We start from the raw sequence: 13,355 nt of genomic DNA, 5'->3' as shown, positions 1-13,355 counted from the left end.
GTTATGAATATGAGAGTTTAAAACCATTAACCAGGATTGTATAGCTTAATCCATCCTAAAGGCACCTATGGGATATATGGGTTCAGCTCCCCTACTGAAAGGGCCCGAGTGCATGTTAGTTGCACGAACTGAGGAACACCCAAGGAAAAACTAAAACCACTATGGGAGAAATCCATCCATAAAATATATCAAGTGTGCACCAAGTACATAATCATATAGACCCTCAACATCAGCAAATATGGTTTCCAATATCCGTCCAGCCAGGACTTACACCTTCATGGGGAGCTACACAACCCTCTTTAAGCTAAAATTAAAATCACTTACACATAATTTCAACCATTAACCTAGAAGTCATTTAGGAAAGCATTTACCACTTGGTATCGTCATACCAATATGCTTGCAAGATAAAATAAACACGCATAACCAATCCATATAACCACATTAACTCCTAAGTTCTATTAAAAATCTAAACCATGGCCACCAAGGCCATCTAAATCCATTTTTTATATCCATTTATCTACTAATACAATGCATTAGGTTAAAAATCAAGTTAAACCATGCAATTATCCATAATTAAAATCAATTTCACTAAGTGGGTTGAGGTTAGTGTCAATTCCAAGAAAAAGTTCATCAAATTTGGGAAACCCATGTCCCCCATTCCAACCATTTAAATAGTGTACCAATTCAATCCCCAAAAATATCAATGCAAAGCATGAATAATCAATTTAAAAAATAGGAAAAGTAAGTCAATCCATAACAACCAAAACCCATCAACTTATAATGCCACAATGTAAAACTAAAGTTTATGGAAGAGAAACACATGACTAAAACACACAAAAAACTAAAGTAAATTTGAATTTTGGATCCAAGAAAATGAATTCTCTATAAAACCCTTGAATTTTCTTGGGTTTTGAGTTTTAAGAGAGAATGAATGATTTTAGTCTTTGAAAACTGTAGAAAAGAGTCTTATTTTATGTTTAAAGGTCGTACAAAGGGTAAAAAGACTAAAATACCCTCACACCAAGTGAAAAAAACAAAAAGTAGATAAAATTTAAACATTATTGTGGCACGCCAATATCACAGAGATTAGCCTCTATGCCACACCATAAAGCAGAGGTTAACCTCCAAAACTCGGCCTTATTATGGAACCTCACTACCTCGGGGTCCTAAATTAACCCCAAACCCCTTTCCAAAAATCCAAACTTTTCCAAAATATCCTTTTAAAATCCCTAAGCACAACTCAAATTAAAAGTCAACATTACGTATACGGGAGGGTCAAAATTAAAATGATCAAAATTTTAAGGGGTCTTAAAATTGATGGAGAATAATTAAAGAAGGTGAGAAGTGAATTCACTCCTGAGGATCTTATTGCACTAAGGAAAATTGCAAAATCCAAGAATATTCTTGCTTGTGGTCTTGGTCCTGCTGAGTATAATGGGGTATCAAATTGCAGTACTACTAAACAAATTTGGGAAGCATTGGTAAACGTACATGAATTCACTAGCCAAGTAAGGAAGTTCAAAATTACCCTGCTTTTCACTGAAATGAGGCCTTTAGAATAAAGGAAAATAAGTCACTATAGGAAATGATAACTAGACTAACCTCTTTGGTTAATGAGATGTCCTCCTTAGGAAAGGTTCTATCTACCGAGGAATAGGTAGAGAAGGTTTTGAAAGTCTTGCCTAAGTCCAAATGGGATGTTATGGTAACAGTAATAAAAGAAGAAAAGGATCTAACTATAATGTATCTGGATAAGCTAGTTGGTAACCTAAAGACTAATAAAATGAACATGGAGGACCTAAAAAGGGATGAAGTGGCTAAGGAAAAATCAATAGCATTGAAGGCATTTGACAGTTATGAATCTAAACTAGATAAAGTACAAGTAACATCCATCACCAAGAACTTCTAGAAGTTTTTTAAGAAAAAGGGATCTGACAAGAAAGGAACAAGTAGCAAGATGCAGTCCAATAATAATAATCAATCTGGATAGTACAAATATAGTGAAACTGATCATTAAATTAGGGATTATCCTCTTTGGGAAATTGAGTAGAAAAAGGAAAGAGCTAAAAAAGAACTAAAAGAAAAGGCTAAGAAAAGGAAAAAGGAAGCATATGTTATGGTAGTTGCTTGGGGTTCAAATTTAGAAAAGTCAGATGATGAGTATGTTGATAAAACTGCTCGCATGACCATTGGTGACTCGAACATAGAAGAAGAAAATGTCGCCTCTAAGGTAATCATTATTGAACTAAAAGAAAAGTTACATATTTTTTTTAAAAGAGTGTTTCATTAATGAGTGCCTTAATTAATGATTTTCAAGAACTAACCTCTAATAGGAATGAAATGTTCAGCAATCTTGCAAGCTTAAAATTTTATTATATTGATCAAAAAGCTTGTAAGATCAATGTTGAAACGAAAAATTGTACCCAAAGAAATAGGTTAGCAAACTTGATTCATCACATTTAATCCTTAAATCTAAAGATATAAAATTATCTCTTTTTGAAAAAGGTAAAAAGGTTATGAGTGAGGAATAGGAAAAATTGAGTCAGAACTAAACAAGTGTAAACATGATATTCTTCTGAAAAAGGTGAGAAATTAACTCAAGAAGTGTCTAAAATAAAAATGATATTGAGAGAGAAAATAGATAGACCAATTCTTCTAGAATTGTTAATAACTAAGTGAAAGAACTCACAATGAAAAAGATTGATTAGGTTTTTACAAAACACTAATGCAACAAAATATCTGTGCTACCTATGTGGAAATCTTTGACATCTTACTACTAAGTGTCTAGCTGTTGCAAAGAGTAGGGATAGATGTACAAATATAGAAAAAGAAACTTACTTTAAGTTAGCTTAGGCTAATAAGAAAAAGGTTAAAACTGGTCAGAGAAAATGGTTCCCAAATCGGTTGCCTTAATGGGCTAGAAAAAACCTAATTCATCCTTTTGATCATAATAAAGTACCCAACCTTGTCTGGGTTCCTAAAACTAACCCCTAAACTATTTTACAAAAAAGTGTAATACGGGGTAAGAGACACAGGTACATGGACAGTGCTTGTTCAAGGCATATGACTAGAGATAAGCAAAAATTTCTTTTGCTCGCTACATTTGAAGGGAGAATATATGTCATTTGAAGATGGTAAAAATGGTACTATCACTGTAGTTGGGAAGATTGGCAAACTAAATCAAGAGCATTGAAATATGTCTATTATTTGGCTGAACTAAAGCATAATTTTCTTAGTATTTCATAATTATAAAACAAAGGAAACAAGGTAATTTTTTGTTTCTGTAGGCTACAATGTGAAGAAGTTGGATATAAAAGAGATTGTTATAGCTACTAGAAGACATAAGAATATGTACAAGGTTGATATCACGAGAATTCTTGGTACAAGGATGACATGTATGAGTGAAATTAAAAATAATTCCCTCCTTTGACATAAAAACTTGTGTAGGTATGTCTAAATAATTAAATAAACTAAATTTTAAGGACATAGTGGTGGGCTTGCCCAAAACTAAGTTCAAAGAAGTAAAGGTTTGTAATGCATGTGTAAGGGGGAAGCAGGTAGAGTAATCCCTTAAAACTAAGAATCATGTCAGCACAACAAAGTGCCTTAACTTAGTCCACATGGACCTTTGCAGACCAATGAGGTACAAAGTAGAGGAGGCAATAGGTATTTTTATCTAATTATTGATGATTATTCCAGGTTCACTTGGACACTATTTTTAACTTCCAACTTCGATATTTTTTTGTCTTTATCATGACAATGAAAAAGAAGCTAGGTACCTCACTAATTTCCATAAGACCTGATGCTAAAATTGAATTTAAAAATGCAATTTGTTTTGGAATTTTATCAACCAATGGAATAGATCATAATTTCTCTACTCCTAAAACTTCAGAACAAAATAGAGCAGTAGAAAGGAAAAATAGGACCTTGAAAGATATGGCTAGAACAATGATGCTTGCAGGAAATCTTGCAAAAAATCTTTAGGCTGAGGCCATAAGTATTGCTTGTTATTTGTGAATAAATGCATGACTAGGCCCATCCTTGAGAAGGCTCTCTAGGAATTACTCAAAGGTAGAAAACCTAATTTTTGCATTTTAGGACTTTTGGTTGCAAATACTTCATTCATAATAATCGAAAAGATAATTTAGGAAAATTTGATATAAGTAGTGATGAGGGAATCTTCTTGGGATATTCTCTCCATAGTAAAGCTTATATGGCCCTAAATAAAAGAACAGAGTGTGTTGAAGAAAGTGTACTTGTTAAATTTGATGAACTTATGCTAAGACTAACATGTAGAACAAAAGTGAGACTGAAGGACAGTCACATGAATAGGATGTACAACCCAGCCTAACTAAAGATTAGACTGAGGAATATTAATAAGGGGAACTAAACAACCCACACCTCCAGCTCAAGTTACTACCAATCTTCCTAGCAGCTCACAAGGGGTGTTGCCTAAAATCTATAAGTATCAAGGATCTCATCCAATTGAGAATGTACTAATTAATCTCACCTCAAGAATAACCACTACATCAAAATTGAAGAAGTGTGATTTCAAGGCCTTTCTATTACTAATTGAACCAATAAAGGTGAATTAAACACTTCTTGATCTAGATTGGATAGTTATTATGCAAGAAGAACTCCACCAATTTGAGAGAAACAAAGTATGACACTTATTTCACCTCCTTATAATAAAATTATAATTAGAACTAAGTGGATATACAAAAATAAAGTTGATAAACATAGAAAATTACAAGGAACAAGGCAAGGTTGGTGGTCCAAATATACAATTAGCAGAAAGGTACATACTTTAATGAGACATTTGCTTCTATGGAAAGACTTGAAGAAATTAGGATTCTTTTAGCCTTTGCTGCCTTCAAGGAATTTACTCATTGCCAAATGGATGTAAAGAGTGCATTCCTATATGGAAATCTAAAGGAGAACGTATATATAAAGAAACCACTTGTGTTTGAGAGTACTGAGTTTCCTGATCACATTTATAAGCTTGACAAAGACTTGAATAGATTAAAACAAGATCCAAGAGCTTAACATGAAAGATTTTCTAAATTTCTCTTGGAACATGGCACATACAACAATAACAACACCATACCTAGTGTACTCCCACATAGTGGGGTCTGGGGAGATTAGAGCATACGTAGACCATACCACTACCTCAAGTGAAGTAGAGAGGCTATTTGGGCACATAAGAAGTAAAATTGACAAAACTCTCTTTTTGAAAACTAATGGCAAAGATTTATTGATTCTACAGGTTTGTGTGGATGATATAATCTATGGATCTACTAATGTCAACATGACTTATGATTCTAGAAAACTCATGAATAGTGAATCTAAGATAAGTATGATGGGAGAACTCAACTTCTTCCTAGGATTACAAATAAAAAAAACTCCTACTGGAACATTGATTCATTAACAAAAGTATATAAAGAAACTATTCAAGAGATTCTCTATGGAGGAAGCCAAAGAGATAATCACTCACATCGCCACTACCATAAAATGGATATGGAAGAAATTGGTCCATATATGGAACAAAATTTTAATAAGAGAATGATTGGGTCTCTTAAAAAACCTTAGTTTTTGACCCTTAAAAAATTTCCTAAAATTTTGGTTTCTGGATAGGATACGACTAAGGGATACCAGTCCTATGTTAGAAAACGATTGGCATAGGGAAGTTGTATACGTTCCAGTGTTGGTTGGTGGGATGGAGTTAGTACAACTTAGGATGATACGAGTCGTATGGATGGATACAAGTCATTTAGCTTGGGTTTTTCATTCACTTAACCTTAGGCTTGGTAACTTAGATTGGATCTGAGTACGAGTGGATCACCATGAGCTGTAAGTCAAGGTATGAGTCCTACCATAGACTCATATAGTGGACAATGTTTAACCCTCTTATGATTATATTTTTCCAGGGGTAAGGGCAAAGGATACATGTTGTATACTTGGGTATGACTTGGTTTTCAGTAAGTCGTATTTTGTACAGTGTTGGGTCCAAGAAGAAGGCCTAGGGTATGAGTGGTGGGTACCACTCGTATCGTAGGGTATGACCAGTATGAGCCAGTCGTATCCTATGATGGGACTTTTATGCAATTTAAGTGAGGGCATGGATATTTCCTCTCTTAACCTATTAATACCCCACAACTTCTAAACCACTTGGGAGGCTATTTATACTATTATTCTATCATTTAATTCTTAGAAACTTCTTTTAAACACTCTATAATTCTCTCTAAGGATTTTGGGTAAAGAAAGGCTAGAGTTTCATCTAGAGTATCAATTTGGGGCTTGTACTGGTGATTTTTCTCCATCATCCTCTTTGTATAAGGTATGTTCTCTTTCTTCATTGTTAGTTCCAACTAAAGCATGGTTTTATATAATGTTTTCAGGTCATAATTATTGTATAGTTTTGGTTTTCAAATAACTATTGGGGGTTTTGATTATAAATGATTGGTAATGGCTTTCCCACCTTTTAATTATGTATTTACAAGGTTTTAATGGTGGTTTGGTTACTTGGTTGCATGAGAATGGTTACTTGGTACTTGGAATTGGTTTAGAAAACACTATGGCCCTAATATTATTGATAAAATGCCTATGAGAATGTTTTTACTATATCGTTGAAATTTTAATGAAAATTGTTGCATGGTATGGTTTGGTAATGGAACCTTAAATGATTTAAATAGATTGGAATGGTTAAATGGAATGGTTTGGTTCAATAAACACACTTGTGGGGTACAATAAAATCCCCTAAGTAATCATAATAATTGAACACTTTTGGGGGTATATGGGACTCTCCAAGTTAACATGGTAATGTGATCATGGGTACATGGGACTCACTTGATCTCTTAAGATTTGGCTAAGGACAATACTTGTAAGTTGTAGTCGGTATGACAGTACCACTAATTATTGCCTTGGTTAATAATGAATTAGTTGGATGGAAAATGGTTTTAATTAGGCAAGGATGGTGGGGTATGATAGCTAACCATGAAGGTGGGATTCCAATGGACAATCACTGGAAAAACATATTTGTCGATAAGAGGGGTTGGTCATGGTGGCCATATATGATACTCATGAGGTACACGGGAATCCTCAAAGTACATTGTACATATGTATCATAGAGAGGGAAGGGTACTTGGAAATCTCCTATTCTTATGGTATCTTCGGTTTGTGAGGCTACACGTATAGAGGCTTGTTCAGGGGGTTACGCTGGCCCATATAAGCCCGTATTATTAAGTACGGTTAAGTTTCACATACCTAGGTTAATGGTTTTAAATACATGCTAAACCCAATTTCCTTTCTCATCATGGTTATATATATGTATGGTTTGTATGCATATGGTTGTTTTACTTGGTTTTACTGGATGGAATTATTTTATCCTTATCCTGAGTTCATGCTAGCATTCACCTACTAACCCATTTTTGAGCGGCTATATCTCTACACAATGTAGTAATCGACTGTTCTGCTCTTCCCACTTAGCTATCGGACATTCAGGATTAGCTATTGGATTGAAGTGGTAAGCTTCCATCTTTTGAAAGACTCCATTTCATGGATATTTTCATATTTTTTAGTTTATTTGTGGATATTAGTTTTGGCTATGGTTGGGGGTATGTCTCGATCGAATATTGGTTTTCTTTTGGTTAGAGGCTTTTATGGAACTACTATGGGTTGGTATGGGTGGGATCAATATTGGTGTCATCCTTAGCATTGACATTGGTTTTGGGTCTGATACCATTGGACTAAATTTCTTACTATTCTACCCTTTTATGTTATGTTATGGAACTTGGTTTGGTTATTATTTGGTTGTTGGTTTATGGTTTGGTTTGGGTATTGGATGGGTTTGGATGATTGGACTCAGTTGGGTCGGTCTGGGTTATAGACTTATCCTATAGTCTAGAATAGGATAGTTATGCTATCTTGTTAAATGTTCGAAATTCAACCAACTCAGGGCAGACGGCTGGAGGTTAGGTTGGGTAATGGGGGTGGTCTTCGATCTTGGTTGGACTTGGGATGCCCATTACGACAAGGCCCCAGGTCGTGTCATGTCATCTCTCTTGTATTTAACTATAAGCTGACCTGACACTATCTTCAGTGTTGGATTATATGCAATATTTCAAGAAAATCCTAAGGAGTTCATCTCAAGTCTGTCAAAAGAATACTAAGATACCTCAGGAACTACAGACTTAGGTCTTTAGTATCATAAAGGAAGCTATTTTAAGTTGGTAGGATATGCAAATAATGACTATCCAGGTTATCTTGTAGACAAAAAAAGTACCATATATATGACACTTTCTTGGATCATGTTTGATCTCCTGGTCCACTAAGAAGCAAAATTTTGTAACCTTGTCTGCTACTGAGGCTGAATATGTTGTTGTTGGTTCTTGTTGTGCACAATTATTATGGATTACACAACAACTAAAGGATTTTGGTATGGATGTTGGTTGTGTTATGTAATTTCTTAGGACAATACTAGTGCCATCAATATTGCAAAAAATCCTGTGCAACATAAAAGAACTAGTCATATTGACATAAGGCATTATTTTGTTAAGGACAATGTTGAAAGGGTCTTATTTCAATTATGTTTTGTTCCAGTCAAGAATAAATTACTGATATTTTTACCAAAGCACTAAGTAGGAACATTTTGAAAATAATAGGTTAGACTTGGTGATTATTAAAATTGCATAAATTAACTTCAATGATTGGCTAGAAAATTATTTTATATACATGTTGAAAGCAAAATTGTTATTCTCTTTAGTCTTGCATATGCAATTATAAGTACCAATTCAAATTCCTAACAATTTTACTATTATGAAAATCATCTATGCAGATCTTTGGTGACAAACGAGCTAATCTAGAAGTCCTTGTTGATATTATCCAAAGGTATGTGCTCATTTGCTAAAGCATAGTTCTAATTAGAGTAAAACATATGCGCATAACTGGTACCTACATTAAAAGTATAACTCTATCTTTCGTAAATGCCAAGAAAAGTCCTTTTCTGCTGCAAAAAGCTACCACCGCCTATCACATCTAATTCCTACCTCCATTCCTAGATAGTCTAGTCTGCTAAAACTCTTTTTCTTCTCACACATTCTTCTAATATCTCGCCTATGTAAATCCCATTCTATCTACCAATACTCTTACACCTTTATCTCTCAGTTCTCTTTTCTTTGTTTTTTATACTAACTTCTTCTATGTCTTCCTTCTTTTCTTATTCCACTCCACTACTAAAGAGAAATCAACACACATCCCTTATCTACTTTAATGGAACTTGTTCCTCTCGAACCTTCTATTCCCCAAATTCCACCCATTTCAACTATTAAAATATTGGACTTTACTGCTTGGAACAAATTTAAAGCCATGGTTAACTCCTTCAATCGCATTCCATTAGAACAAGTTCAAGACATTCTCGCTAGTTAGATTGTTATCTCTGAAACACACACTATCTCCAACCAAATTCCTAAGAGAGCTAGATCTAGGCTCAAGAAGAAATTTGTATCCACTATCCTTGTTCCTAATAATGAGGTTCTGGAGGAACCTGTAAGTTCTCCTAGTCAAAAGAGGATTCCGTACATTCATCATAACAAATAACAAGAGAAATCAATTCTTGAAAAGGCTCTGAGGGTAAGTAAGAAGAAATGCTCCCTGCCAATTGCTCCTCCATCCTCACATGCTCTTTCCTCTTATAATGATGATGACTTTCTTCTAAATTAGATTTATCATGGAAAAGGTTTAAAAACATTATATCTAATCCCTTTTTTTTGCTCCACCCATTTTTCCTCCTTATCCAAACTACCTCCAAAGAAAACTCCTCCACCCATACCAAAATCTTTGTCTAAAGCTAAAACCTCCTCTCATACTGGGAAGAAATAGGTGTCTTGACCTGCTCCATCTACTCCTCTATCTTCAACTCATTATCTACCTATTCTATCTGAGTCTATTCTTTCTCATTCTTTTGATCACACCGTTAAGTTTAAAAAGTAAAAATGGTATGAGGTAGAATTGTCACCGACTTTGGGAGACCTAAAATGGTTGTTCTCTTTACCAAGATTACTAAACACGGATGGTCAACTATATTTACTTAGGTAATCACTCAGCATAATCTTTCTGTAATGACCCGATTTGCTGAACCAAAATGCTACACAGTGCTCATGACCCCGAAGGACCACAAGCTAACCCATGACTGATATATGAATATAACTGATAACATGGGTGACTTTGTTTGATAGTCCTGAATCTAATGGAAATATCTGAGTACCATACTATGTCCGAGTTGACTGTGTTTGATAGTCCTAAAATCTGAAGAACTATCTGAGTTCTATTACTGAGACTGATTGACTGTATTTGATAGTACTGATTCTGTAACATAAAACTATGGAAAGTAGTATCTAATCGACATGCCCCAAACATTCTATAATAGCTGAGCTGGGGTCCAATCTATGCCCTAATTGGAAGGATGTCAATACCACGGCACTGGTAAGGACAACATGTGAGTAACCCTTATATAACAGGTAACTCTAGCGAGAATGGTGGGAACCCTCACATAACAGGTTAAGCCACCTTATCTAACCTCATATAGTAGGCTACAATGTCTCAACCTATGCTGGCTACATAGTTCTGGAACGCAAGGATTGCTTCTAAGAATCACACCCTAGTATAACAGGTGATTCCCCATCCTTGGGTTCACTCAGTGATAATTCCTACTCCTATTTGAATGGACACTGAACATGATTTACTGAACTGAACTGAGCATGGACTGAGTTACTAAGTTTCTGTAGCCGATAGAATACTACTGATATCTAACAACTGACTGAGTCATGAGATCATGGAGATTTTTCCTAAGTCAAAAGACTATCTGAAGTCTAAGAGTTCATAGCTTGACTGAGAGTATCGTGAAAACATGACATGGATCTAGGCACACAACTAATATTTTGGGTACAAGTACCCTCAGGACTCGATAGAAGGAAACTGACATAACATGATTTACTTGAAGACTTGACTAACATCATAATACATACTACCTTCATAGGAGCATTTCATCAAACATGTAATAGGCATAATCTTGTGCATACATGGGGATTTCATGATATCATGCTAGTTAGACAATATTCCTTCATCTAGGTATTTAATCAAACATATGACAGGCATGGTACATGTAAACATTATTATTCAATTCTAATTTCATCATTCAAGGGTTTTAAATCTTAGGGTTGCATAATTTATGGCTATAGTAATTAAACCCACATAGAAACTGTCAACAATCATGGAGTAGAATCCAATTTAACATCTATCAAACATGAACATGAGCATCCAAAACATGAAAACATATAGAAAATCCATAATTTGAGTTTAGAAAAGGGATTCTTGGACTTCATGGATGAAAGGAGTCCATGAATAAACACTATGCATACCTTAGTTCGTGATTTAGTGAAGATTGATGGTGAAACCTTCTTGAAATTTGACCTACTATGAAAACCCTAGCTTGAGTTCTTGAGAGTATTTGAGAAAAACATTAATATTTTGGATGAATAAGGGCTAAATCTCGTGTTTGGAAGCTTATTGGGGGCAAATTGACCCTTTTAACCCTGGACATGTAATTTAATTTTCAGTAAAATTTCCCGAATTGGGCCCTTGGCACGACACAACATTATCGCATTGTGTCACTGGAAATTGACAATTGAGAAACTGAATGGTGGTACGACACGGAGCTATCATGTTGCCACCTTTTCTATAACCTAAAAGTTTGGCGTGATGTGCTAGTATTGCAGAGCAACACTGGAATTTGATAATTTCTATTTGAGCTATCTCCGTGATGCACTGAAGGCTCAGGTCAAACACTGTCTCACTAAAAGGACCTAACTCTTCGCCCGGGTGTCGGATTTGGGAGAATTGTATATCGAAGTGTTTATTTTATCAACTATTCATTCAATCATTTTTATAGATTATTTCAATACATGCTTTACTTAGTCTTGCATTCATTTTACATGTTCATGCATTCATGTTCAGTATCCATATGTATTTAATTTAGTCCCTATCTCACATAACAGTACATTCAAAGTACTATTGCATACTCTCTATTGTGCTATGTTTTCTTATAACATAGGTTTGGATGCTCAGTTCCTCAATCACTATTAGTCAGTTCAGTATCACTCAACAGTAGTTGTTATGAGTCCTCATCCATCAAGGACAAGTTATTTACAGTTATTTTTAATATTTCCTTTATTTTCGTTAGTTAGAGTTAGTTGGTGGTTTGTCCCATCAACTCCTCATTGTTTAGAGGCTTTCAAATGTTTTGATTTGTTTTTGGTTTTATTAGTAGTTTCAGGAACGTTGGGTAATGTTTTAGTAATTTACCATGATAGAGTTTTTATTAATTTAACTTCAGCATAAGATTCTTGTATTACTATTTTATTCAGTATTTATAGGAGGTACCAGATCATGGGTTAGCCTGGGGTCACTTCTTGCCTTAAGCACCATCTTATGACTACGGTGTAGCCTTGAGTCATGACAAAGCTTGGTATCAGAGCCTATGGTTTTAAAGTGTCCAAGGGTGTCTGAAATCCTCGTTGAGTAGAGTCTTATGCATGGGTGTAAAGCGTGCCACATTTATGGGCAAGAGGCTACGAGACATTTTGGGAAATTTCCCTTATTTTAGTAGTCATGTCCTACAAAAGAGTGTGATCTCTATTGAATTACTTTTTCTAACTCGTCTTACATCTATTTATAGAAAATTCATCCCAAATAAAATAACGAAAGAAGAAATGGGGATCAGCCTGCACCACCACCTATTCAGGAAAACCCTCTCAACAAATATGTTTCCCATGATGAATTCAAGATTGCTTTCACTATTTTGGCCCAAACTATGGCTTCTCAGAATAACCAGTAGGCAGTTTCCCTAGCCAATCTAGTAATGGGAATGATAATAGCTAGGATTCGAGACTTCACTAGGATAATCCTCCATTGTTTTCTGGATCTAAGTCCAAGGAGGATTTATAGAAGTTTCTAGATGGTGTGTAGAAATGGACAGTTATCATGGGTGTACTTCTATTAAGAGTGCTAATTTAGCTGTTTCCCAATTGCAAGGTGTGGCTCAAACTTGGCTCAAGCAGTGGAAGGAGGACAGAGGTGTTCAGGCAAGGCCTATAGAATGAGAGGAGTTTCCTATGGCCTTCTTAGACAGGTTTTTCCCGATCGAGTTAGGGGAGGCCAAGGTTCAAGAGTTTATAAATCTAAAGTAGGGTAACATGAGTGTGAAAGAGTACTCACTCAAGTTTACCCAATTGGCAAGGTATGCTCCGACTATAGTGGCTAATTCTAGAGATAGAATGAGTAAGTTTGTGTCTGGGTTTCGA

The sequence above is a fragment of the Capsicum annuum genome, chromosome 9 (assembly GCF_002878395.1).
Source record: "Capsicum annuum cultivar UCD-10X-F1 chromosome 9, UCD10Xv1.1, whole genome shotgun sequence".
NCBI classification, from domain to species: Eukaryota; Viridiplantae; Streptophyta; class Magnoliopsida; order Solanales; family Solanaceae; genus Capsicum; species Capsicum annuum.
The sequence above is the reverse complement of the archived record's forward strand: the minus strand, read 5'-3'. Positions refer to the sequence as shown.